Below are 27,820 nucleotides of genomic sequence, written 5' to 3' on the forward strand. Positions count from 1 at the left end.
AGTGGGAACCCACCACTTCTGTGCATTTATTTAACCCTTGTATAAATCAGTCAAGGCACTTCTCGCCTTCTCCAGCATCACTGGGCATCTGTAAGAGGTTCCTTTTAGTAAATATGGCTCAGGAGAGGGGAGAAGTAATGACTGTAGACAAGAAAAAAAGCCAAGGTGGGGGAAACCCATAGGTTTCTCAATAAAGCCACACTTCAGAAACCACTCACCGCTCACTCCGGCCATATACATACTAAAGCTGGAAACACACGGTTAACATGGTCCCTTGCCAGGGACGGGGCTCAGTGGGCCCTCCTCAATCCGTGTAAATCAGAGTCTCGGACAGATGGGCATAGAGCTGGCGGGTGACAAACAGATACAATGCAAGAGACGGGGCTCAGTGGGCCCTCCTCAATCCGTGCGAATCAAGGTCTCAGACAGATGGGCATAGAGTCGGCGAGTGGGGTGACAAACAGACACAACAGTCCCTGACTAAGAATGGCATGAGAATTCATGCACTTTCCATGGTACTGCTAAAATGGCAGACAGAAGTCCTGATGTGCCAATACATGAGTGTGACCATGGAAAACAATGTGCTAGAACAAAGCAAAATAGCTTAAGCCATGGACTGGAGAGATGGCTCAGTGGTTAAAAGTGTGCTCATATACATATAACCATTGTCGTCGTCGTCATCATCATCGTCTTTTTAAAAAGTTTTAGCCATAAAGACATGTTAAACACTTGCACTGTGGAAGCAGAGGCAGGTGGATCTCTACGAGTGCAAGACCCGTCTGGTCTACATAAGGAGTTTAAAAAAAAAAACAAAACAAAAACCATTTGGGGAACTAGATAGGACTAACCAGAATCAAGAATTACACGACGAATATATCAAAACATGTTAGTTCTAAGTGTTTATGTACCAGTTAAACTAAATTTAATTCAAAGAGGGAACCTCATCTCAGTCTGTAAATTCCTAACTTCAGCTGAAGCAAGACATGCGTGGCTTCAGTTGACAGACGTTTCAAATCAAAAGACTATTCAACAGTAATTGAATCTTTGTCCATGTAGGCAGTGCTCAATTATCTATCCATAAGTAAGGACTTAACTCTATGAACTAACTCCGGAATAGCCATCTAGGATGGCATCTTAGGTTAAAAATATCTCCTCCTTATCCTGCAAGAAGAGAGTGAGAGTGAACACACACACACACACACACACACACACACACACACACACACACACACACACACATCATATCATTCACAAATGCCTTAAGCTGTTTCCAGAGCTCCTTTCCTCCCTCTTTTGGCAAACAATTTCCTTTATATCTTCAAGACTAAGTCAGTACTTAAAAGCCTTCCTGTACTAACTCCATGCTTGCCTCTCCCACCCCCATCCCCACCTCCACTCCGGGAAACTGAAAGTTGCTCTCTCAAGCTCGTGACCGCATATTCTCCCTGGAATTTTGTCTATTGGACCAAGGGTGTTTGGTTTTGTGGAGGCTATTTCCAGTTCTTTGAACGGAGATTATTCTCTTGACACTTAATTAATATATTTGATGGAATAAAGGAAACGTCCTAAGAGCCCGAGTTTCTGAACATGATTTCCAAAAGCATGCAGGGAACTTTCTATTTTTCACACCTTTTTGTTTTGGATTTAGTTTTGAGACAAGGTCTCACTGTGTAGTCCTGATTCACTCAGCTTTGCCTTGGGAGCCCTGGGATTAAGGGGATGCACCACAGAGCACCTCTCTGCTTGATCTTCACACCCTTAACTATATACAAATAATTACATGCCAACATATGCATGAAGCCACACATTTAAGTTATTTAATCTGTGGATTACTCAGCTCTATCCACTATCCTCAGTATTAAAGATGGGCTATAGGTATAAAAAGGTTTAATAATTTTTGATAGTCTTCACAAAATGCCATCATTTTAACAAGATCCCACTTACACTGTTATCATTCAGTTAAATAAATAATACCAGCATTCACGAAGTGAATTAAGATACTTACACAGTCTAAACAACAACAAAGGTTTCAATGACACAATCGATGAGGACCAGGAAGAAAACTGAAGTAGTACCCACGTTTAAATTGTCTTGATGCAGAACCAACACTAGCAAAGTAAGACGGCTACTTTCGTATCAGGGCGGGGGATGGGCTGAAACATGGGGAATAATTCAATGGGACACACATGCAGCTCTCAACCTTTGGACAGACGACAGAACAAAAAAAAATAATAATAATAAACACACATGTTCTCCCTCAGGGCACAGACTTGTAGCGAAGAATAAGGCTGACTTGGAGCAAGACGCTGGATGATAATTTGATAAATGCTGTTTACCTTTAAAATGTGATTAAACAGCATTTATAATGAACATACTTGGGAATGATGAATAATGTATCATATGAGCAGTAAAGAATAATAGAAAGTGATTGTTGGAGGTACCAGTTTTTTTCCCTGGCAGCTGCCCAAAGCCATTATGGTAAGTATTTTCCTTTCTCATGCACACTGAAGTTAGAACTCTGCCAGAGGCAAAACCCTGCGTGCAGAGGGTGGAGGACAGAATGATTCCCACAAAGAATTTCCAGGACCTCCAGGTGAAAGCGAACCTGACCTCACCCTCCATTAGACACGGCCAGGATTACCCATAACACTGTGGGCTCCTTGTACGTCCAGGAGACAGGGGGAACCTTACCCTTGAGCTCTGCTATCTTGGAGACGTCTGTAAGGTTCTCTTGAAACTTGTTTAGTCCAGAGTTTCTATTTTAAAGACAGGAAACCAGTCCCCAAAATAATATCCCATTTTTTCCTAACTTGAAACTTGCATACATAATTAGACACAGACTTAATTTGAATTGGTTCTCTGTGTATTTGTCTAGATCAAAGGAAGTTCTTTTTGTAAAACACCATTGTTCCTTGGATTTATTTCGTAGAGAAAGTTGAAATGACTTTTAGGCCAACTAACAGGAAATAACTTAAGTCCATATCAATATACACCAAGCAGACATTTTAGGAATTAAAGAACTAATGAGTCGGGCTCCGACTCATGTTCAGTAGAGAGGCTAGAGTCTGGGTCATTAAGGGGAAAGAATGCATGCAGACTAATTTCCAGCCTTCCTTCACAGGACCAGTTCGATGAAGAGCTCACGGTTCTGGCTAAAGCTGCAAAGGAGAGTTAATGAGGTCCCAGAAGAACACAAACACAACAAATTAGGCCAATAAATCAACCAGGTAAAACCACGTAAACAGGGAGGATGGTGAAGACGACCTCCTAGACTTCAACAGCAAACACCACAGGAAGGGTAAAACGTTACAGCCACTTCATTAAAAGAAGAAATTTGACAGATGACTATATAGAAGGGTCTGCCTGATGTAATGAGTTATTTAGAAATGATATAAATAGGTTGCATCTTTACAGCTAAGATTATATACTTTGAAAATGAAATTTAAAAAAAAATACTAAACTACTGAGAATTTAGTCAGTTCACAGGTTTGAGATAACTACACAAAACTTTAACTTTTTGGAATACAAGGAATCGATAAAAGGATCAAATGAAAATACTTTTTAAAAGTTAACATATATCATAAGATATAAAAAATGAACCCGATGAATCCGACGGAAACTATCTAACAATGATACAAAAAATAGAAAATGTCATTGAAGAATATGAAAAACTCTATGAACAAATAAACAAACATATTCCCAAAGAATTAATCCCCTAAAACATCAAACTTTCTAAAGTTAATAGACAAATTAATTCCACGAGACCTAGTAAGAATCTTGCATAATCCGTTGAAGTAATTTCAAAGTTCATTTGCAACAATAGCCATTCAGATGAGCATGAGCAAGGCTGTTTTACTAGAAATTAAACTGCCTCTCAGTCATGCGCAAGACACAAAAAAACAAAATGACGGCTCAGCTGCCTGCTTCCTCCAGCTATGCCCGCCTCAAAAATATTTCCACCCTCTCCCAACACTGCTGTCAGCCAGGCAACAGGCTTCCTTTTGACCTTATATACCGGAAGTACAGCATCTTCTATAATAGGAAATCCACAGCTACTTGGTACTCTCCTGTAATCCCAGCACACGAGAGGCTAAAGTCGGAATATTGTGAGTTCTGCTACAGCCTGGACCAGAGAGCTAGACCTGTCTCAAAAACAGAGACAAATAAAACGACATAAATAAGTAAATAAGTGAGAAAATCCCCATAGTCTTTAAAGAACAGAAAACTGTATTTTAGGGCCTTTTCACTCAAAATAAGGTGGCAGGGTACAAAGATATAAGCATCAGAATGCTTGATCCAGCAATGTTTGGGTGACAAAGGGAAAATTCTGGGAATGTTTATTAGTAAGGTCAGAATAGGGTACACCAGATACCAGGATTATACATAAAATAACACATTTTCCAAAAAGTATTTTCTTCCACTGGGATATGTAAAGCTAGAGTCCAGGATGCAGGCAGTACCTTCTACATCCCAGCCTCACTTGTGCTAGTGGCTTGTTTGAACTCTCTGGTCCACCATTTTCTTCTCAGCAAAATAGGGACAAGATGGACTTCACAAGGTTGCTACCGTGGTTGAGTCAAATTCTGCATCCAACCAAAAAAGTATATTCTTGAGAATCCAGTTCCAGAAAACTATCATGATCATGTGTCTCCCGGGAACTCTGGTTTTAAGACAGTACAGACCTCACCCTGAGGACTCTGGCCCAACAAACCACAACAAACACATCATTGTTGATGGTGTGTAACCAAATAAGAGGTGACAGTAATGACTTAAGCGAAGTAGACTTGGTTGGGATTATAGGATGTGGGAAGCCGCCCTCACATTCGCCGTTGCAAGATGGCGCCGACATCCTGTGTTCTAAGTGGTAAACAAATAATCTGCTTATGTGCCAAGAGTAGTTCTCCACCCCATGTGCTCTGCCTTCCCCGTGACGACAACTCGGCCGATGGGCTGCAGCCAATCAGGGAGTGACACGTCCTAGGCGGAGGATAATTCTCCTTAAAAGGGACGGGGTTTCGTCATTCTCTCTCTTGCTCTCTTGCGCTCTGGCTCCTAAAGATGTAAGCAATAGAGCTCTTGCTCTCTTGCTCTCTTGCGCTCTGGCTCCTAAAGATGTAAGCAATAGAGCTCTTGCTCTCTTGCTCTCTTGCGCTCTGGCTCCTAAAGATGTAAGCAATAGAGCTCTTGCTCTTGCTCTCTTGCTCTCTGGCTCCTGAAGATGTAAGCAATAAAGCTTTTGCCGCAGAAGATTCCGGTTTGTTGCGTCTTTCCTGGCCGGTCGCAAACGCGTGTAAGAATAGGAAAACATGAAGGGATCACAGCAGGCATGAGGCATGGCACAGAAACCCTGGAAGACTGAGACAAGGACAGAAGGCTGAGGCTTTTAAGGGGAAGCCTGTAAGGATACACTCGGGAGCATGAAGAGAACTGGAGGCCATCAAGTGACCATGTGTAGTGGCTCACCACAGTTTGTCAGTGCTTCCTTCATGGAAGAAACTAAGAAAGCACAGGTAAATACTTAATAGAATTCAACTGAACTGGGCTGGGATCCTGCCCTAAACAGGTTTCACTGATAAGCCAATGTGTATGAAGGGAAAATGGGCAGAAAGTCACTCAGTGACTTTCCTTTGCTTTCCTCCCTCCCTCCCTCTCTTCCTATTCTTCCCTTTCTTTGCTCTCCTCCTCCTCCTCCTCCTCCTCCTCCTCCTCCTCCTCCTCTTGAGAGGGACAAATGCTAAGTCGGCATCTCATGGATTCCCAGTATGGTTTCACATTCACCATGCTGCCCAATTAGCTTTGAATTTGCTATGATCCTTCAGCCCCAGCCTCCCAAATCCTAGAATTATAGGCATGTATCACCACGCCCTGCTCAAATGAGCATTTTCTAATGTGTGAGTTAAGTCTAGGAAACTGTTTTCACACATACTCAATGATTCATAAAATCTTGGCAGGAGTAAGACACTGTATAATCCGTGTAAAAATTCCAATAATTAATTAGCACTTACATATCTCACTGGTGAAAACTGGCCTCCACCAAAACAAAATATGCACATTTTGAGATAAAAGCAATGAGTACTGAGTAAAGCCCAATGTAAGCTGACATTGCTACAAATGATAATAACAAGGAAAACAGCTTTATATTACAGAGATACACATATTAATGCAACCAACATGCCAGCCTTTTATAAATCACAGATAGGGCCATAAGAGAAAAAACAGTATTCTTGCTTTGAAATATAAGATCAGAAGTTCGGCAAAGGCCTTTCTTAGATCCGCCCCCACATCTTGAGCCTTTCTTCATTTCCCTGATTAAAAGGATATGCCTTTAAACTTCTTCAAGTGTGAGAAGCAGCTCTACTCTGTTGTCCAGTTAGGTAGATGCAAACCAATCAATCAATCAATCAATCAATCAATCTCTCTCTCTCTGTCTCTCTCACTCACACACAAACACACACACACACACAAACACTTCACAGAGATGAGAATAAAGAGGCTCAATGTACAACATATTTGCTAAGAAATCATCAGGTAAGTTGAGGAGAAGGCCATCCATACAGAGGCTTCAGAAGATAATCATTTCATCAAGAATAATGGAGGAATAGGATTGAGGTTCATATTTAAATCCATGCATCTACAGGTGTCTGATTCTCAGCCAAGGGTCAAAATCACACGTTGAGAAAAATGTCTCTTGAATAAACAGTAAGGGCAAAGCTGGGCAGTCATAGGAATGTAACTAAATAGCTTACGACTCACTCCATACAACATCAACTCAGACTGCAGCCAAGACTTTAATGTAAAGACTTGAAACCCAGAAACCCCTGAGTTTCAGGAAAACCATGATGAGGCATACATAGGTATTGGCAGTGCCTCTCTCAATAGTGTTCTGATGGGCCAGAAAATAAGAAGAATTGGCGAGCGAAATTTTAGAGGTCGTGCACAGCAGAGGAGAGAGCCATCAGGATGGAAAGCCAGCCTGCCCCATGGGAAAAGTTTTAGCAGAAGCTCATCTAACACACTCAAAACATTAAACACTGAGAGAGAGGGGGGGAGAGGGAGAGGGAGAGGGAGAGGGAGAGGGAGAGGGAGAGGGAGAGGGAGAGGGAGAGGGAGAGAGAGAGAGAGAGAGAGAGAGAGAGAGAGAGAGAGAGAGAGCAGTGTGATCAGGGGAAAACTCAACAGACAATTCACAATAGGTAAAATGGTCAATGAACACATCACAAAAACAAAACAAAAATAAACAACAACAAAACAGCCTTCACTCAAGGAGAAATGCAAACCAATGTCAGAATGTCCCATTAGGAAACAATGAGGAGCAAATGCTGGTGAGGTCTTAGAGAAAGAGGAATGCTACCCAGTGCCAGTAGGGACAGCAGAGACCAGTGAGCCCCAGCGGGAGTCAGAAAGGAGGTGTAAATCAAGAAACGTGAATATTGCAGGACCCAGCCTTCCAGCTCTTGGTGTGGATGCTTGTACTGGTTACTATTCTTGTTGCAGTGAGAAGATTCTCAAACCAAAGCAGGAACAAGAGAGAGAGAGAGAGAGAGAGGGAGAGGGAGAGGGAGAGGGAGAGGGAGAGGGAGAGGGAGAGGGAGAGGGAGAGAGAGAGAGAGAGAGAGAGAGAGAGAGAGAGAGAGAGAGAGAGAAAGCTATCCACTGGAGCAACGTCAGCCATGGCTGAGGAAGGAAGTGAAGGCCACGAGATGCAAGAAGATGACCCCCAACCCAGCACAGAGTCACGAGAAACAGAAACCAAACATCGGAGGCCATTGTGGAATTCAGGGCACCTGCGCTGGCTGCACGGTATATGCAGACATTTTTTGCAGGTTCTTTGGAATAAGAAGGGTTTTGTTAAATACAACCAAATATTACTTTCTTTTTGCAAGATGGTGGAAGAGGGAGTCTCACAAAAGTTGGCCTTTGTCCAATGCAGTATAAAATTACTCACAAATCTTTACAGTTGACTTCTATAGCTAAGACAAACAGGAGTCGTTTTCTCTTTTCAAATACTGATTTATAGATGGCTTCCACCAACACTGGAAATAATTAGCAGTTAAGGTTAAGGTCACAAAAGGATTTCTAACATGGCACAAAAGGGGAAAAAAATAAAATCACAGGAAGGGTATGTCAATTTCATCTCTCTTCGACATCGATCATGACGGATTACTGTAGGTATTTTACTCTCCACGAGTTAGACAGCCCATGACAGAAGCTTTCACACAGACCACCATGCACACTCCCAATGGCACTCTCTCCAAGCAACAAGCCTTTCTATGAATCATTTTGTTTGCTCACTGGGAAAAAAAAATGAAAGAGCCAAACGGGAAGCAAGACCTATCCAAAAATAAATGACCAACAAAACCTCAAAGGCAAATTTGGACTCTTCTGATATGATCACAAAATTTAATAGACCCAGATGATTCTATATTCATCTTACTCATCACCGTTCTTATGAAAAGTCCAGCTTTAATGAAGTCCATAATGATCTGCGTAAAATACGTTTAATTAGACTATAAACTGCCACATAAAGCAGCCGCACCATGCCTTTCAACATATTCCTCTCTGAAGATCAGAGGACTGAAAGGGTATAAAACAGCCCATTCGTTTTTCTTGTCTCTTAAAAAGAGAAGGAAAGAACCATTAGGCAAAACTAGAGCCCCAGACAATGTTTATCGGGTGAAATCCCCTTCTGCCATGGGGCTCCCATGAAGGGTAACATGCAGGGCAGGATGGACATGGTGGGGTGTGGGCGTGGAGGTGGGGGTGGATTATGAGCACTAGATGGGGATGTGCAATTATTTCCTGCTCTGGAGAAGTCTAGCCACTTCCTGTGTGTGGCTGAGAGCATCAGACATATTTAATGCTTCATGGTATCTAAACGATACAAGCGCGCAAGAGAAATATGATCTAATTAACATGTATTGCAGAAATCATCCTAACATGGTTTTCTAATAACAAGCAGGTCCACTGTGAGTCTGAGATGGTGAAACTGAAGACCAATCTATTCACCCGTGGATACAGCTAGCAAGTCAGAGAGTTCATGCATTTAATTCTGGTTGTGGGAGGGAAGAAATGAGCATTCAATAATTGCTAATTATCTTTTCAAATACACGACCGGGGAATTCCCAAATGTATGGAGAGCCTAACCACATGGCTTCTGGAATAAGCATAGTGGTGGCATGTGTTAGCTGTGTGACTCTCAGTTGCCACAGTTGAACATGGAAAAAAAAAAACAGTTCATGTCTGTAAGTCGTGTGACTAAGTACAAGGCACATTGAACTTTACTAACCTACACAAGGTGCCCAGTAGAAATGAGAGGCAAGCATGCTTGAGAAATTAAATTGGATCTCCAAATGAAGAGATAGCCAGGTCAGAAGATTCAATATTAAAATGTCAATCTCCATCAAAGTGGTCTATATTCAATAGCATTCTAACCACAGTGACTGCAAGCTTGTCCTACAATTTATATGAACTCAGTAAAAAGAAAACAAAAATATCCACATTAATTTAAACAGGGAAGGGACGGGAGAAAGAGTGGATGTGACAGAGGACACTTATGATTTGACCCAAAGGCTCACTGAAAAGCCAGATCGAGGAAGAGAGGATTAGAAAGAGATGGAAGCCAAAATGTGTATGTGAGCCTGCACAAACACTGTCAGCTGGCTCCCAAAGATTCAAAGGAGAGGCAGTAGGAGGAAGGAACATCTCTTTGTCTGCTTACATAAGGACATCATCGAGGGGGCTGAGAGCAACTGGGTAGCAGTAGCCTGTTTCTCAGATCAGTTTCAAAAGTTAATTCAAAGTGGATGATAAATCTAACTGTAAAAGATAAACTATGAATTCCATGAGGAAAACCTGTTCTTAGATGCAACAAGTGGCAGGGGAAGAGAGACAGATGGACCAACAGGAGGGACCCTAGAAGAGCAAGATGCTCGTAGACTCACGGCATCTGAAGAGAAGTCTGTTGCTGCTGGGCTGGTGTCACTGGGGAATTATTTCTGTGGATAAGACTTCCCAAGGATGCCTCTCTGAATTGGCAAGACACCAGGTTGCTACTCAACTGTGCTCTCCTTTGAAGAAGGGAATGCACAAAAGCGGTGCTGAGGGCAAAAGGAGCCTAAATTGATGACTGCGCTCCATACACCCAGACAACAGGTCTGAAACACAGCAAGTGTAAGGCCTGTCTGCCATGTGACAGGCCATCTGATTCTGATCCTTGTGCACAGGTGGCTCTGCAGCTAGTGCTGTGAAACCCAAGGACATCATTGTGACGTAGACTAGGGATGTTGCTGTGCAAAGACGTCTGGGGCATCTGGCCTTGGTTACATCATCAAGATCCTTAGAGATACCCAGAAGCCACTAGGATACCATGAGAAGTTGCTGTAGGCTGGCACTGATGGAGGGGCCTTCTATTCCACTAACAGGTCCCAACTCTGCAGCTGCAAGCTGGCAGTCTAGGATTATGTTTTTGATTTTTGTCTTCGTGTGTGTGTGTGTGTGTGTGTGTGTGTGTGTGTTTCTTTAAAAACAGAAACTACAAAACAAAAACTTTAAAACTAACAACTCTCTCTTCAACTTGTACCAATAAGGGAACAAAAGGACAAGAAACAGGTATGCAGAACTGTCTTCATTAGGGTTTCTACTGCTGTAATAAACACCATGACGAAGAGAGAAAGTGGGAAGGAAAGGGTTTATTGGGCAGCTTACACTTCTAGATCATGGTTCGTCACTGGAGAAAGTCATGACAGGAACTCTCAAAGGGGGCAGGAACCTGGGCACAGGAGCTGATAGAGAAGCCATGGAGGGGTGCTGCCCACTGGCTTGCTTCCCCTGGCTTGTTCAGTCTGTCTTCTTATCGAACTCAGGACCACCAACCCAGGGATGGCACCACCCACAATGGGCTGGGCCCTCCTGCATTGATCACTAATGGAGGAAGTACCCTACTGCTGGATCTCATGGAGGCATTCCCTCACTTGAGGCTTCTTCTCTATGGCAACTCTAGCTTGAGTCAAGCTGACATACAAAAGCAGTCAATAGAAAAATCCCTATTATTAATGCATAAAGTATTTTTTATAATCCAATGATATGAAGACAAATCATACAAAATGGCAAAATAGCTGAAAAAAAAAGACTCAAAATAAAATATCCAAATGGTAGAATGCTCATAAAAAGTTGAACCAGTCTGAGAAATAGGATAGAAAAATCACAGTGAAAGAGCGCTACCCACCCAGCTGGATGCTGCCAGTCAATAGACTGACAATTTGAGGCAGCAGCCAGGCTGCAGTGAAACCACTATGGTACCAAGGAGGCCACAAAATTGAAAAGTACCTCACAGAAGAGCTTGCTAGTCACTTTAAAGAATAATGTCAAATATAAGTACCCTACAACATAGCCTTTAGCCCCTGAAAGAAACGCAAAGATATATTCAAAGAAAGATTTGTACATGAATGTTAGAGAAAACTACTCATAGGAAAATGACATAATGCAGTATGTATTCAAAATGGAAGGATGTTCAGTAATAGAAAGAAGACCCAGCCAGGCAGTGGTGGTGCACGCCTTTAATCCCAGCACTCGGGAGGCAGAGGCAGGTGGATTTCTGAGTTCGAGGCCAGCCTGGTCTACAGAGTGAGTTCCAGGACAGCCAGGGCTACACTGAGAAACTCTGTCTCGAAAAACTAAAAAAACAAAACAAAACAAAAAAAGAAAGAAGACCCAACAATACGCGTGTGACTGAAGATCACACACTTAAGTGAGAGAAGTTGCATGCAGGAGTGACAGTGATGTCACTTAGATAAACTTGAAGTCACTGTACAGTGGAATAAGAGCTCAGTGAGAGGCTGGGCCTTGGAGGAAGGATGGACAGATGGCAAGAAGAGCCACAGACACTGGCTTGCCTTCTCTCATCTGCAATTTTCTTTGCCGCTGTTTCAGTTCACCAGAATCAACTAAGAACTGGAAATACTATATAACAATACTATATAACTATATAATAATCCAGAAATACACAAACCAGTGAGATGGTTCAGTGGGTAAGGCACCTGCCATGGAGCCAGACACTGAGTTCAACCCCTGAGACTTACAGGATGCAGTGAGCAAGGCCATGTTCACAAGTCGCTGTCTCATCTCGACATGCTTGCTGTGGCAGGACATGCGTGCATGAACGTACACATATGTATGTATTCTCACACGCTCACATGGGCGCACACGTCAGGGTAATGGATACATAAAATATAACAATGGAGTTAAAGACCCATTTATGCTTTAAATTGCACACTACTGTGAGTATCGTGACGTCTCACATTGGTCCACTCTGCTAAGGATTAGCCCATCTTTTAGTGAATCCAAGCTGTATACATTGCCTAGTCATGGAGCTGGCATCCTTGCACAAACCAACCCTTTATAGTATCATGATGCTTATGTCCAGATACATTTCTTCTTCCCTAATAATGGCCTCCATGTGTGGGGGGAGGGGAGAAGAGAGAGATGGAAGAGTGCTGCGTGTTGACTGTGACTGCTTTCAAGGGAGTGTAAAACTGTCAAAACTCATCCAATTAAATAGATTCATTTAATTGTATAAAATTATTGCTCAATAAAGTTGATGAGGGGGAAAAAAAAGACACCAGCAAATTAGCAAGAATATAATTGATGCCTCTCAGGCCTGCCTCACTGTTTCATCCTGCCAAGGGGACTAGCTTTCCTCTCCGAGAGGAGCAGGAGGGACAGGAGTGGAGAGGAGAAAGAAGATCACCCACTCAGTAAATAGCTGTGGAGTGTTAATTTTATTTGTCATCCCAATAACACCGGTGTTCAGGTTTACAGACAAGAAAACGAAAAGTTTGGCATGGTGAGGTTATTTACGTAGGCTTCATAGAGTAAACAATAAAGGCCGCTTCACGGCCACCATCTTCACAGATGTGCAGGGCAAAACTTGCTCAAGTATGAGTTCAGCAGGCTACAAGCCAGGGGGAAACAAAGACAGACAAGGCCAGGATCCTGGGCCCGATCAAACAAACCAACTTCCCTTCTATTCGTGCTACTGAGCCTCTTGCAGAGTGTTCCCTACACTTCCATCTTTGTACGTTTTACACCATTTAGTTCAACAGCCAAGGGTAAAGACTATGGGCACACACTCCAGATTCAGAGTCAGGTCCTTACCCCAGCGCTGTTGCTGTTAGGCTCCTCCGACCTCAGTTTCTTCAACTACTAAATGGAGATGACCACTTCATCTACTCCAGAGGGGTTTTTGTGATTAAAACCGTAGACAGCGAAGCATGTAACACAATGTTCAAGCATGCTAAGCTCTTGGTAAACCTCAGCCTCTTCATCTTCCTGTAAACTCTGCCACAACAGCTAGGTGCAGAAGTGTACAGTTATGTGCACAAAAACAGCGAGAAGAAGCCAGTTTCTTAGGAGATGGTTCATTTAGCTGAGGTTTCCCCTTCCTCCCTCCCACTGTCTCTCCCTCGCAACCTATTACGGTTTTAATGGTTTTGAATTAAAAATGTATAACGGATACAGATGGCAAATAAGCACACGAGAAGATGTTCTTCATCATGTGTCATCAGCGAAATGAAAATTAAAACAACCATGAGAATCTACTACATACAGATTAGAACAGGCAAAATCCAGAACCCGGACAACACCCCACATGGTGAGGAGTGGGCGGGGGCGACAGGAGCTGCCTTCAGAAGACAGTTTGGCAGTTTTCATTTTCTTTTTAAAACTACATGTATTTATTTATTGACTCTGTGTGTGTGTGTGCACGCACGAGTTTGCGTGTGCATGCAAATGCATGTATGTATCCCTGTATGTTCATATCTACAGTACACATGTGAGGATCAAGGAACAACTCTCCTGTCACTAAAGGGGCTCTGCAGACTGTAATGAGGTCACATCAGCCTTTCTTTGTTGGCTGAGACATCTCACTGGTCCTTAGCGATGTCTTAAATATTAACTATACTTTTACCACATAAGAGAGCAACTTTATTCGGCGGTACCTATTTAAATCAGGTGGAAAACAAATTTCTACAAAGAATCTTGCAGGTAAATGTTTATAACAGCATTGTCCCTGATGGTCCAAACTTGAACATCATCAAGAAATCCTTAAGTAAGGTCCATTAAGTAAATGGATAGACCGCTCCAGGACATCCAGACAAGGTCATTGCAGTCAGCAATGAGAAGAAATGAGCTATGACACCATGAGGAGACACAAAGGAACAGCAGATGCATGGTGCTAAGTGAAAAAAGGCAGTCTGAAAAGAAAGATGCCATACCAAAGCCAACCAAGGAAACGGTGGCAAGCTGTGGTTCAGGGACCACAGGAAGGAAAACTGAACAGGTGGGTCACGGAGTATGCTTAGGGCAGTGAGATGGCTCCACACAACACCATCAAAGCCAGCGACTGCCTATCAATAGCCATCTTTTCCAACCCAGAGAATCTTCAGAGTAAGATAGACTTTGAGTGACAGGAACACAACAATTTGTTTGCTGATTATAACAAATGTAACAGATGCTCTACAAGGAGGACCATCATAATGGGAGAGTCTATGCATCTATGGGGCAAGAGTATAGCTCTATACCCTCTACCAATCCTGCTGTAAGCCTAAAATCTCTCCAACAAAAGCGTCTTTTAAAAGAACACAGGAGATAGAAACTATGACGGATGGAAGCCAGACTCAGTTAGGAACCTCAAATAATACATTACCTTATGAAATAATATATGGTTCATTTATCATTGGTGAATGGTTCTCTTCCTGCCTTTCTCTTCTCAGAGAATTAAACTTTCTCTACCACTTGGAAGATTCCCTTCGAAAAGACAAAATGCAGAAGCCTGAGGGTGGCATATGATAACTAAATATAGCAGCTGGGTTTGTAAGAGGCCATATGAAAACTCTTACATTCTACATACCTGTCTCATGAAGCGCAGAATTGTAAAGTGCTTATTAAGGAAATAATAAAGATGGTAGATTTTTTTTCAAAATTACAATCATACCATTTATATGTATTAAAAGTGGTATAGAAATAATGTTTTCCACAATTAACAATCTCTTTACCTACCCAGATCCAGGTCACTAATGAGCACCAAGTTCACTAGTGGCAAGAAAGGAAGAAGGGCTTTGGAGCTTTTGTGTGTGATTCTTTTGCTAAGTCTGGTGGCCCACATTTGACAGGCTGTCAGTGTGACAAGCATCAGAGAAAATAAAACCCATTCACTTAGGTAAAAATAGAGAGCTAATAAAATTTAAGTGACTGTAAATATTTTATACTAGCAGATCCACCTCAGCAGTTGCAAGAAATAGTCTTAGACTTGGGGCTAAAGAATAGAGCTAAGGGAAAAAAACAAAACAAAACAAAACACTTATTCCTGTCATTTTAAAATGTGATAAACTCTTTTGAAAAGCTTCAAGAAAAAGGCAAATAAGATACAATTATTTGTGGCATAATAATATTTCATGTTCTGTAACTCAATTAGGAGAACTAATGAAGAAATGTGCTGCATGCTTGCAGGATCCAGTTTAAGCTGGTAAGAGCCTAATTACGAGCAATATTTGTTAAGCAAAATCCATTTATGTTGGAACAGAAGGCATTTAAACATTAATATGAAAATTAAAATAGAAGACAGTACGAGCTACTTACAGTATCATCTCAGAATTTGGCAGGTCTAACAAAGAGACCCACTCTAGAGATCACCAGATACATTGTTTAAAAAAAAAAAGTTTAAAGAAACGTTGCTTTGAACTGTGCAGGACTTGACAAGCTCTGTGGAATGTAAGTGTCCTATTTTGAACCACTGATTTAAGAATTCTACACAGCTTTCATGAGCGAACACTTCACAAAGTTTTACTTCCCCCTAATCATATCTCAACTACCATTTTTGCTAAATGGTTAAAAATGGCATGGCATTGCTCAAATAGCAGAACATCTTTCTTGATCACTTGGAGATTAACAAAATCAAACAAGGGAAAAGAAAAGGGGCAGATGGTTCCTGTTTTATCATCTAATAATTCTTTGGGCTCCTCCCACTGATTCCTCAGTGGCGGACATGGTCATTCCTCCTTCAGGCATCATACTTAGGACAAAGGTTTTCACCCTAGTTTTTCCCATGCTGTAGAAAGAGGGTTGGACCTACACTTGGACATAATTGTTCAGTTACCCCAGCCCCAGCCACTTGAGACCCACTGCACTGTCCTGTTACTTGCTAAACCAGATAAGCAACATCCGGGAAGGACTCTAAGTGTTGCTGAAAGGGCAAACAGCCCAGTGAGCTCTAGCTGATGTCCATTCAGCACCCATTTCTTTCTCCTTCATTCCTATTTGAATCTCCACTGCATGGGGGTGCTCACCTTCATTATAAATAAACATTTTAAATGCCCTCAAACTCTCAACGGTGACACAAGAGACAGAAATAGCTGTAACAAGATACAGGGGTGGGATGCTGGGAGCCATGAGCCATGGACATACATACCAGCTAAAAATTACGTGCTGATGTACGCTTTGGAAATCAAATGTGTATGAGGTGATTCACATCAGCTCCAAAGTAGGAAAAACTGTTTAACAGAACACGTACAACCAGACAAAAAGGCAGATACTGTGGCTTCATGCGACCACTTCTATTTATTTGCCATGAAATTTAGAGTGGACTTGGCCGAGAGGCTATCACTCAGTAGTGTTATGCCTGTGCAAAAGGAGACACTTGGGGTACTTATACTAAAAGTCTCTTTTCTCTTTTTCTTCATGAAGGCAAAAATAGGCCATACCACTAGAATAAAAACCTCTGAATGAGGAAGTGAGTTGACTTCTTTTTTTTTTTTTTTTTTAAGTGTTTTTTTTTTTTTAAGATTTATTTATTATATGTAAGTAAACTGTAGCTGACTTCAGACACACCAGAAGAGGGCGGCAGACCTCATTATGGGTGGTTGTGAGCCACCATGTGGTTGCTGGGATTTGAACTCAGGACCTTCGGAAGAGCAGTCGGCGCTCTTAACCACTGAGCCATCTCGCCAGCCCGTGAGTTGACTTCTTAATAAACTGTCTTCACTGGCTGATGTTCCTTATGGTCTTGGCATCCTCAAGCCAAAACTCTTCTTAGTTTCCCAGGGCAACACAAATGTACCCTGTTAGTTAATGGACCCCATTCATCAGGACGGAGCAGCAGGAACCATGCTTGCATTGCTTACGTGCGGCACAGCATGCTGACGGGGTAGCTTGAAGATCACCCCCTCTCGCTGTGCCTAAGTGGATAAAGGCAGCCGAGGAGTACTTAGCTGACAAGTGTGGAGGTGGATCTCTGACTCAAGGGCCCTTTCACTCCTACAAGAGGAAATGACCAGACCCCCCCACAAGAAGACATACTCAGCAGGCTCAGCAGGAGAAGATGGGAGGCATACTGAATTTAGGGGACCTTGCCAAGAGGTGAACAGGTTCTGGATGCTACTTTTAAACGTGTTTTAGCATTAGAAGAGGAAGCAGATTGCTCACATGATCGTGGACCTGAAGTCCAATTGGGAAGTAAGCACAATTTGTATACCTGCACATTCTACTCACCATAATAAGGAAACACGTTGGATAATTTCTCAATGACAAAATATCTGCATATAAAAACATTTCTTATTCGAAATGAATGCTATATGCTTTTCAGAGGTAAATCTTTCCAGTGAGGCGATGGCCTCTTTGAACACTCAGCTCATATATCTAAACATCACTGTGGCCTTTAAAAGGCTTAACCAATTCCCAGTGTCCAGTGACAGTTCACCAGGTAACGGCTGAATGAATGAAAGTATGTCACAAAAAACAAAGTTCTCCAGTTAAATTAATTTTATGAGCAACAAACAGCCAATAACTATACAGGCATGAGCCAAAAAACTTAAAGTAGACCATGTGGTTGCTCCCATCCCGTAATTACTCCTCCCTCTGTGTTCTTAACCCCTGAGAGGTACTACCGCAGGAGACTGTGCTGGAGAAATACAAGCCGCAGCCACTTTCAGTGATTTGCCCAGATGGCGTCTGAGACCCAGCATATGGCCAGAGTCCTGGCTATAATGCATCACAGTGGAGGAACACCAAGCAAAGTCAGCAACGGAAGGGTATCAGGAGGGGAGACTTCGAGAAATGAATATCCCCTTCCAGCGATGTTACCATGAGAACGGTCACTCCTCCAGAAAGTTGCTGGACTACGTGCCAGAAAGGCTGCCAGCCAGTGAAGCTAGCTGTACCCTGAGATTTTACTGAAGGTTAATCCTCTGCAGCCCCGTCTAATTTCCGGATCCCAGGAGAACAGCAGTTGTTCGGTATAAACGTAGACCACAGTGATACACTCTTGTCACATACTGGGGAGAGTGTCCTGAATATGGAGACTCCAGATGTTGACCACAGACCAGCCTGGCAAACGGCTCTTTTCAATGAGAGATAACAAGGTACCTTTGCTATGCTAACTCAATAAGCAACATGATGTTGCCAGAAGTGACTATGGTTCATCTCTTCCAGTCAAACGGCGTTAATTCTGTTCCCACTGTCCTTCAATACTCTAGGCTTCATTCTGTTGATACAGGGTCCCGCTATGTAGTGCTGGCCGCCCTGAAACATTATGTGTAGACCAGGTTGGCCTGGAACTCACAGAGCCCCACCTGCCTCTGTCCTGAGGTGAAGCCTCTGTCATCTTACTTGATGTCTACTGTGTCTCCTCTCTGGGCTCAGTCGTCTATAACGTCTGCCCTTGCAAGAGACTGCAAAGACTTTCCCTCTCCCAACCAGGAGCCATAACAACTGGTTCTACAGAAAAGGCTTATCTTCTTGGCTAATTTATCAGTCTCTCGGAGTGTACCTTCTGCTCTTATCCAACTGGGCTGCCGTGAGCTGTTTTCATAAGGCCATACTTTCTAGTCTTAGCCACAGAGCACATATGATGTGCCCTCCCCACCCAGAATGTTTTTCTGCTGTTGGTGGGATGAAGAAGTGTAACAAGGGTGTATCCTTTAGAGCTCGGGTGATCCAAGCTGAGAACACCCCTGGACATTCCCCTCCCTGAGTCTGGAGACTAGGTGTCACCATGCCTTGTACTTACCCCTCTCCAGAGAATGTACACAGATTGCAATTTCCCAGTCTACATTATTGAATTACCCCCATACTAACTACATTCCACCACTCATAATTAATATTAATAATGATGATCATATTGTTATTAAATTATTATGGTTTTAGCTAGTATATATCATAAAGAACTTCACTGGGACATTTTCATAGATGTATTCCATTGTATTTACTCAAATTTATCCTCCCATGATCCTCCCTACTCTTCGCCCTGTCTTCGGATGGCTGCCTCCCCATACGCTCCCTTGGTTTCTCATGTAGTAGTGTGTATAGGTGTTGATGTGTGTTTTGTGTGCTTCACATGACATTGGTCTTTCTTTTTTGCTGTTACCCATTGTCTAGGGTTTCTGCTATGATAAAAAGTGCCATGACCAAGCTGGCGTGCGGAAGGAACAGCTTATTTGGGGCTTAGAGTCCCTGCCTAGCCTGAAAGCAAACAAGAACACCTGAGGGCTCACATCTTAAAAGGCAAACAGCAAGCAAAGAGGGCACTAGAAATGGTGTGAATCTTGGGAAACCCCAAGGCCAGGCCCAAAGACATTTCCTCCATTAAAGCCGTACCTCCTAATCCTCCCCCAAACAGCCACCAACTGGATACCAAGTATTCAAAGACCAGAGACTGATGGAGGAGATCTCCAACAGCCACGCCCTTTCTTGTTCCCTCTTCCCTTTCGACCCCTTTCTTCCCCTTCACAGGCTCCTTTCATATCCTACACGTGCATTTGAAATCTACATTCCACATGTGAGAGGACATATGTAATATCTGCCCATTAGGCTTATTTTGCTTAACATGTTAATTTCTGGTTCCAGGCATTTTTTCTGCTGCTGCTGAAGTTTCCCATCGGTTTCTCTACCCATTTATCTGCTGAGGGACATTTTGCTTACTTCGGTATCTTAGCAGCTGTGGCTAGTGTAGCAATAAACACAGATGTGCCAGTATCTCTGTGGAGGCTAAATTAGATTCCTTGGGGTTCCTACTCAGGAGTGGTTCAGTGCTGTCCTATGGTAATTCTGTCTTTAGTTTTGTAAAGGAAACTCCATATTGATTTGTATAGTGCCTAGGCTACTCTACCTGTGTTTTTCAGGACCTGGATTATTCAGTATCCACAGTGTCTAGTCTAGAAACCAGCAAACTACCAGACTCCAGGAATAGTGTTGATTCAAAGACCATCATGTTTTTATTGAGGTTTTCTTGTTGGCTCTGCCCCATAGCCCAGGAGGGAAGACTTCAAAGGTAGACAGACAGCTGTGACCCAGACTGACATGCTGTCCCTGCTATCCTCTTTAACCATCTTTTTTTGAGAACTAAAAAGCTACTGTGTTGTGTTCTCCAGTGACCTTGCAGTCAGGGCCTGTACTGGGCCCACTAATCCAACTTCTAGTTCCAACTTGCTTCCACTGAACCCTGAGCCTCCCATGACGATCATGTTGTTGTTTTGTTTTTTGTTCTTCCAAAGCTTATATTTCATCTAATTCAGGGCAGGATATATATTAAAGAAAATATTTCAGAGACATGAAAACATTCTACCATATTTTTTAATGTTTCCTGATATCAGTCCTAGCTGGATCCAGAGCATCAGAGATTAAGGAAGGGAAGTGTGTCCTCCTGGCACCTTAGCTCAGATCCACGCTTTTAAGTCATCCAGAATAAGGGAGCACACAAGAACAAGACTCATAAGAAGCCAGTCCACATGGTACCTTGCTTTACTGAAACTGCTGGCATAAAACAAATGGCTCAGAGTTAAACTTAGCATGGATGCTCCCAGTCTAAAGAAACAGCCCATCAAATCCATGAAGACATTGGGGAGCTTTGACCCCAGCTTTGGGTGCCAAGGCAGTTGTAACGATGCCATTACCTGACCCTTCTCGGTTCTGCTGTGTGTAAGCACAGCCTCATGCATTTTGTTCCAGTACCCTAAATAGAACTCTGTAACTAACTAGCCAGAAGGACCAAGCTGACATTAAACACTGAAACACCACATTCACGATACTCTGGGTATACAGATGTTCAGGAAGCCCTGAGCATTTCTCCCACCACCCCTGACAAGCATCTCCTGAGAGTCCCTAGAGAAACCTGCTACTTCCCCAGGTTCCGCTCCTCCCCCTCCCAGCTCCCTCTCATAGATAGCATGCCTTGAATATCTAAGGTTCTGGTTTTGCCCCCAGCACCATATGCATACACGCACATGTATGCACTGATGGACCACTGCCACCTTCCTCTTTATGATGCACTGAACCCCTAAACTGTGAGCCAAAACGAATAATCCCCCGGTGGCATAGGCTGTATCAGGTGGTTTGATCCCAATGGCAGGAAAGGAATTTGGATTGCTGAATGGACATTCCTATGAACACATGATACATTGTGAATTTCTAAAGATAACTCAGTTCAATTTATCCCAGGTACAAACAGTCATTCAAACTGGACTACTGAAAGGCAGGGCTTGTATTCTCCAGCATCACAATTATAAATGGGTTAATTTTAAAAAGTTGACTGTGGATGTCCTAAAATGTTGAATTTTAACAACTGAGAGGCTTTAAGTATCTATCTATCATTTATGGATTTATTTTAATTATGTATGTGTATGTCTATGGGTTTGTGCATGTGAATGCAGTTTCTGCAGAGGCCAGGGGAGGGCATCAGATCTCCTGGAGATAAAGGCAGCTGTGAGTCTCCCAGTGGTGATAGAGAACTGAACTCAGCAAGCACAGCATACTCTCAACCACTGAGCCATCTCTCCAGCTCAGAAGAGCCATTTACAATTACCTTCTCAACAACCTGGACATAAACACCCAAAAACTGTCTTTTCATGTTTTACATCATTTTTCAAAAGTCATGCTTTACGAATGACATTGTATTCGCTCATTTAGTGTGGGTGTGCCTCGGTAGAGATCAGAGGACAACTTTGGGGACTTGGTTCTTTCCTTCCTTTGTGGGTCCTAAGGATCGGACTCAGGTCATCCTCAGCCTTGGCAGCAAGCGCTCTGACCTAATGAACTGCAGCGATATCCCCTCTGCAAATCATTTTCTACCCAACAGTGCAGCGGTAAATCTTGTGAGAGCTTGCCCTAAACTTCCAGTGCTTCTAAATAGACACAGACTGGAATAAGTGAATTTTCACAACCAAGAGGACTGCACGACATAAAAACCTCAGACCTGTCGGAGCTCAACTCCAAATTTACACACAAACATCCCTGAGCACCCGACAGACCTAACTTTAAAATCTTCACTGTCTGATGCCCTCTGTCATCTGTCCCACCAAGAGTACTTAACTCGCTGTAGGTATTTGTGCTCATTCATTAGCACCCTCGGAGAGGGCGGGGCACAACAGCATCTTCTTGAGGCACTGAGGCATGGCTTCCTGGGTCAGTAAGAAATAAATCTCTCCATATAACTGCCTGCTGGTTTATGTGCTGCTGTCTCCTGCTGGGGAAATGTTAAAATATTTAAGGTTTACTATCTGGTGTGATTGTGGCTTTATAATTAAAGTCTGGGATGGGAGGAGAGAGTGCAGGAGGATTCAGTAATTTATTTCAGCATGAATAGGCTTTCAACTAGTAAACTCTTAGACTCTGTAAAAGTTCTGCTGCATTAGGAGCTGGTGTAGACATTTACAGAGTCACTTTATATGAAGACAGTACAGTTTAGCTAGGAGTTGGAAAAGGAAGAGTGTCTTGTAGATGTCACGGAGATCCTAATTACCCCGGTGATAAAAGAAAAGGAACCCTGTTTTACTGCTAAAATGCAACAAATTCTAACGCAGTGGCGTACCTGCCTCTGCGCAGACCCACCCGTCTGATTTCATTCCTAATTAGAAGACTATTTGGGGCTGGAACTATCTGATTGGCAAGTGAGCGGGGCTTCTACTCATATTCACATTCCCTCTCCCAAACTCCCCTTAAACCCAATTTCTGGACTAGAAGATAAAAAGTTGACTTGTTGAGAGTGGAGTGTGTAAAGTGTGCCAGCTGGGGAAGCCATCTGGGTTTCATCACCTCCGGAGTCAAAGTTTGGAGCTTCCAACTCTGGTCTGAGAGTAGTTCTGTAGACTTGCACCTCCTGGTACAAACTCCTCCATCACCCAGTGCCTCCTGCATCCTTCTGCCTCGGGCTTTAGCAAGCAGGCAGAGCTCAGCACCAAAGCCTAAGTGATCCAAGGTATTTGCATGACACACATAACTGCATAAACAGCTTATTTATATCGACTGTAATGTTTTATTTGAATGCAGAGCAGACACATAGCAACAAACTGAGGGGAGCCGGATATCGGGTGCTTACATCCGGTTTGTGGCACATTCCCAGAAGAGGTCCAGCTCAGTCTTTGTCACCAGACAGGAAAGCCACAAGCAATTAGCAAGGCCACACACCCAGAACCAACTGGCCTGTGAGACTGAGAAAGGGCAGGCTGGAGCAACCACATCTTTGAGCAAAAAGACCCTGTAGGAGTTCCCTAAGCATGAATCTGCGATTTACCACCCTCCGGCCACTGGAAACCTAAACCAACCCGGTATGCGTGATTGTTTAGGAGAGCAATTAAGCTAAACCTTTCTCAGTTAATTAAATGATTTTCATCTGGAGGTGTGGTTAGAGGAAGGAGTCTCCTGCACACTAGTATCTGAAAGAAGTGTTTAGTGTGGGGAAAAATGAGTTCCAGATGACTCTGTTTATGTCTTGTGTTTAAATTCAGACTATCAAGTCTAGACATTGGAAATTAAACTGTAGGTCAGCAAAAAAGAGAGCACCCAGGCAGTACAAAGCTGCCATTTACAGCTGCCCTTAGTGAAAGGGTACAAGGCAGCCTCCTCAATCGAAGGAAGGGCTAAAACTTCCTACAAAAGAAAATCCCAGTTATATAATCAGAAATAACAATGTAGGACTAAGTGCTTCAGCCTGAACCGCCTGATGACCTTTACCATGTTGGGAGGTGGAGCTGATGGGAAAGGAGCCAGCAGGGATGCAGGAAGTGCAAAGACACCAAAGTCAAGGTCAGTGTGCCATCATGCAGTCCTCAGCCAGCCCCCAGGCAGTACATGGTGGGCAGTATGTGCCTGAAGGCAGGGATGGCGATGTGCTGCACAGCATGTTACTCTTATACCAATAAGAACCACAGTCGGGGAGCCGGGCGTGGTAGCACACGCCTTTAATCCCAGCACTCGGGAGGCAGAGGCAGGTGGATTTCTGAGTTCGAGACCAGCTTGGTCTACAGAGTGAGTTCCAGGACAGCCAGGGCTATAAAGAGAAACCCTGTCTCAAAAAACCAAAAAAAAAAAAAAAAAAAAAAAAAAGAATCACAGTAGGGAGATGGCTGAAGCTCAAAGACAGAGCTCATCATTCACACACCAGGCCCTGGCTTCCATCCCCAGAACCAGAAATAATGATAATGGTGGTGGTGGTGGTGGTGATGGTGATAAGGAAGGGAGGGAAGGAGGGACGGACAGACAGACAGACAGAAAGAGCAAAGAAACAAACTGAGAGTTTACCAACTATGACTTTTCATGGTAAGGAAAGACTCTTGCCACACACCTTCAGTTTGTCCTTAATATTTAACTCATTTATGTAAGACAAAACATCTGATACTTCTGTTAATTCAACAAACACACACACACACACACACACACACACAGCAGGCCTGCCTGCAGATGTTAGTCTGCTAACCCCAAATGCATTGGTTTTTGCCAATGAATCACTGCTAAGCAGAGAAGGCCAACATCAGAAATTAAGTATAGATAAGTGCCTAAAAAGAATATTACTTACGTATTTATATAATACTTATAAGACCAAATTAAGGAATGCAATACCAAATTGGGGGGAGGGGGTGGGGATCTAGTGTAAAAGGAAAAAGGTTATTTTATTTAGTTGGAGTTCTAGGGAGTAAACCTAAGGTCTCAGCTTGTTAGGCATGCTCTCTACCACACTGGGCTATCCCCCACCAAACCTACTCCCGTGCCAGCCTCAGCCCCAGCCCAATACTGGGCTATCTCCCAAGCCCACCACTGAGCTATCCGCCCCCTCAAATTCCACAGTCCAACACTGGGCTACCCCACTCCACAAGGCTCTCCAAGGTATCTATAGCCAAGCCCTCTGTGGTCTCCTCTGTTCAAGAATTCAAAGAGAGAGAATTGTGTTTAAATTCTCCCCAAAGGAGAGGCAGCCCTGTCTCACTACCCCATCTACAAGGTGAGGCTGAAGTGCCCTGGGGATCAAATGAGGCAGAGAGTGATTTTACTCCTCACAGAATGCTCAGGTGAGCAGGTCCCAGCACTGAAGATAGTCACACCCTCTATATCCTCACTGTGTGTTGCCTCCATAGGGGAAAGAAGTGAATCTCCAAGGCCCTTCCCGTTTTCTTCATGCCCACCATGGATGGATGTGAAAGCTAAGTCAGACTTCTGAGGGAACATCCCCTTCCTACCTGCCTTTAAGGCTGAGGGGCATGAGGACCAAAGAGATGCAAGCAGCACCAGCCACTGGGAGGGAGCTGGTGACTTCTAACCCATGGCACTCATGGGTCTTCTTCCTACGCCTGCCTTGCCTATGGTAAAGCTGAGCTCATAACAGATCTCTAACTTCTGTCTGCAGGTGAGACAAGATGATGGAGGTGACTTTACTTCTCAGAGATAGAGAAGAGCCAGCATTGTCTAATACCGGTCAAGTCCAACTAGACCTCTGTCGGTGGTTGGCCAGAAATACATCCGGACATGTCTGGAGCAATCTTTAAGAGGCTTTCTAAACTTATCCATTTCAAACTAATAGGCTTTTAGTCATTAGTGCTTGGCACACCCTGTATTCATTCCCATAGTGATGTCTAAAAAATGACATCCAAAAAAAACTTGGAAAAGCTATAAGCTAATGTGATACCAGAAGACCATGCCCCCGATGGCATCCCTTGCTGGAAGCACCCAGGGATCCAGGATCCTCCCTCCTCCCTCCTGGAGGATCTCCTCCCCAGGAAGTAAAGGCAGGGACTCCAGCAGTAGGATAATAGGAAAGGGGAGGGCAGCACGGGGGGGGGGGGGGGGGGGGGGGGAAAGAAGAGTTGTGTTTGAATTAACACAAGCAGAGTCCTCATTAGTGACAAGTCTGACGTGGAAGTATGTTAACAGCATGTACCTTTTATTGCTTTTGAATCTGCAGAGTGAGCAGAACAAACTACTACTTGGTTAGGAAATGAAAAGCAGATAAAGATGTATGTGTAACTGGTCCGTTTTAAACTGATGTTTAGAAGCTCTTTGTCTCTTAGGAAAAATATTCTTCAAAGTCATTAATTGGCAGCCATAAATTTTAATTCTGTTCTTGGCCTAATTATCATGAATCTCAAATATGCAGGCTCAAAAACAATGAGGCTTTACTGGTTCAATTAGGAATACGTGTTGAAGGATTTCCTAAGGAGATTACAACAGGGTAAATTGAGTCCTATCAGTAGAAAGTCTGGAGTATAGAATATCCAATGTCGTCAGCTAGAGCTTAGTAAACATGTGAAGATATATCAGTATGTAAAAATAAGGATGTTGCTCCGATGTGTGTGTTTGTGTGTGTGTGTGTGTGTCTGTCTGTCTGTCTGTCTGTCTATCTGTCTCTCAAGCAAGTGAAGATATATCAGTATGTAAAAATAAGGATGTTGCTCCGATGTGTGTTTGTGTGTGTGTGCCTTTCTGTCTGTCTGTCTGTCTGTCTGTCTGTCAAGCAAGGTAGTGCATACTCATAACCCCAACACTGAAGCAGTGGAGGAAAGAGGATCAAGAGTTAAGACCGGTTTACTGCATAGTGAGTTGAAGGCCAGTCTGGACTACATGGGACCCTAAACACACAGAGAGATAATGAGAGAAGTGGGTACAGGGAGAGGAAAAGTGGAAGGAGAGGGGGAGGGGGAGAGAGGGAAAGATCAAATTAGTGGTATATTAGCTTTGTGTGAGATGCTTCCTATTTTCCATAATGAAGTATATGTATGTGCATGTGAGTGTTTGCTAAGTGAAACTGTACTTCTATTTCAGTCTGCATTCTCATCTATCTACTACATGGACTGTGTGTGTGTGTGTGTGTGTGTGTGTGTGTGTGTGTGTGTGTGCGCGCGCGCGCGCTCACATGCAAACACATTACTAGGGATTGAACATGAGGCAGGAACATGCTATCTTTACTGAAAACAGTTTTAAATTTTCAGATGGCTCTGACTGGACAGACTGCTCAAAGATTAAGAATATTTTTCGCTCTTGCAGAGGACTCCAGGTCAGCTCAGCACCCACATGTCCATTAACAACCACAACCATCTCTTTGCATCTGGGCCCCAGCCTGCTGGATGGTACAGCCCACATTCAAAGGGGTCTCCAAACCTTGGCTGACTCCCATGCAAATCTTCTCTGAAAACTTTCACACGTACACTAATACATAGTCTTTACTGTCTCCAAATTTTCAAACGCCAAATTAAACACAGGTGCCTTTCTTGTTTTTAAAGTCTTTTTCACTGAAGCCAAAAACTTTCCAGTTGAGCCAGTTGGGGCCAGTAAAACTTGGAACAAAAATGGGTAGTCTCATGGCGTGAAGAAACAGGAGAGCGAGAAGAAACACCAGTGAGAGGTACAGAGAAGAAAGAAGCCCATTCTAGTGCATATGCTGAGCCTAAATCTCAGATGAGCCTAAATCTAAGTGATCAAGCCCCACCCCCAGTCCCCAAAACACATGCCCTTGGGAGATGGCAAGCATCCCAGGCTAGAGTAACTGAAGACCAGTCACACTGCTGTCCTT

The 27,820-nt window shown here is 43.3% G+C and overlaps 1 protein-coding gene across 6 annotated transcripts in view; it reads right to left on the reverse strand.

Annotated features, from left to right (window-relative positions):
* Nucleotides 1-27,820, reverse strand: part of Smyd3 (SET and MYND domain containing 3) — a 566,094-nt gene that overhangs the window by 222,945 nt on the left and 315,329 nt on the right. Inside the window, exon 1 of one of the 6 annotated variants that reach the window (XM_030242841.1) lies at nt 2,692-2,753. The exons of the other annotated variants lie outside the window; for them this stretch is intronic. The gene's annotated coding sequence lies outside the window, so the exon portion shown is untranslated. Of the gene's footprint in view, nt 1-2,691; nt 2,754-27,820 lie in introns of those variants that run through there. 6 annotated transcript variants of the gene reach the window in all.

This window comes from Mus musculus, chromosome 1 (genome assembly GCF_000001635.26).
Source record: "Mus musculus strain C57BL/6J chromosome 1, GRCm38.p6 C57BL/6J".
NCBI lineage: Eukaryota > Metazoa > Chordata > Mammalia > Rodentia > Muridae > Mus > Mus musculus.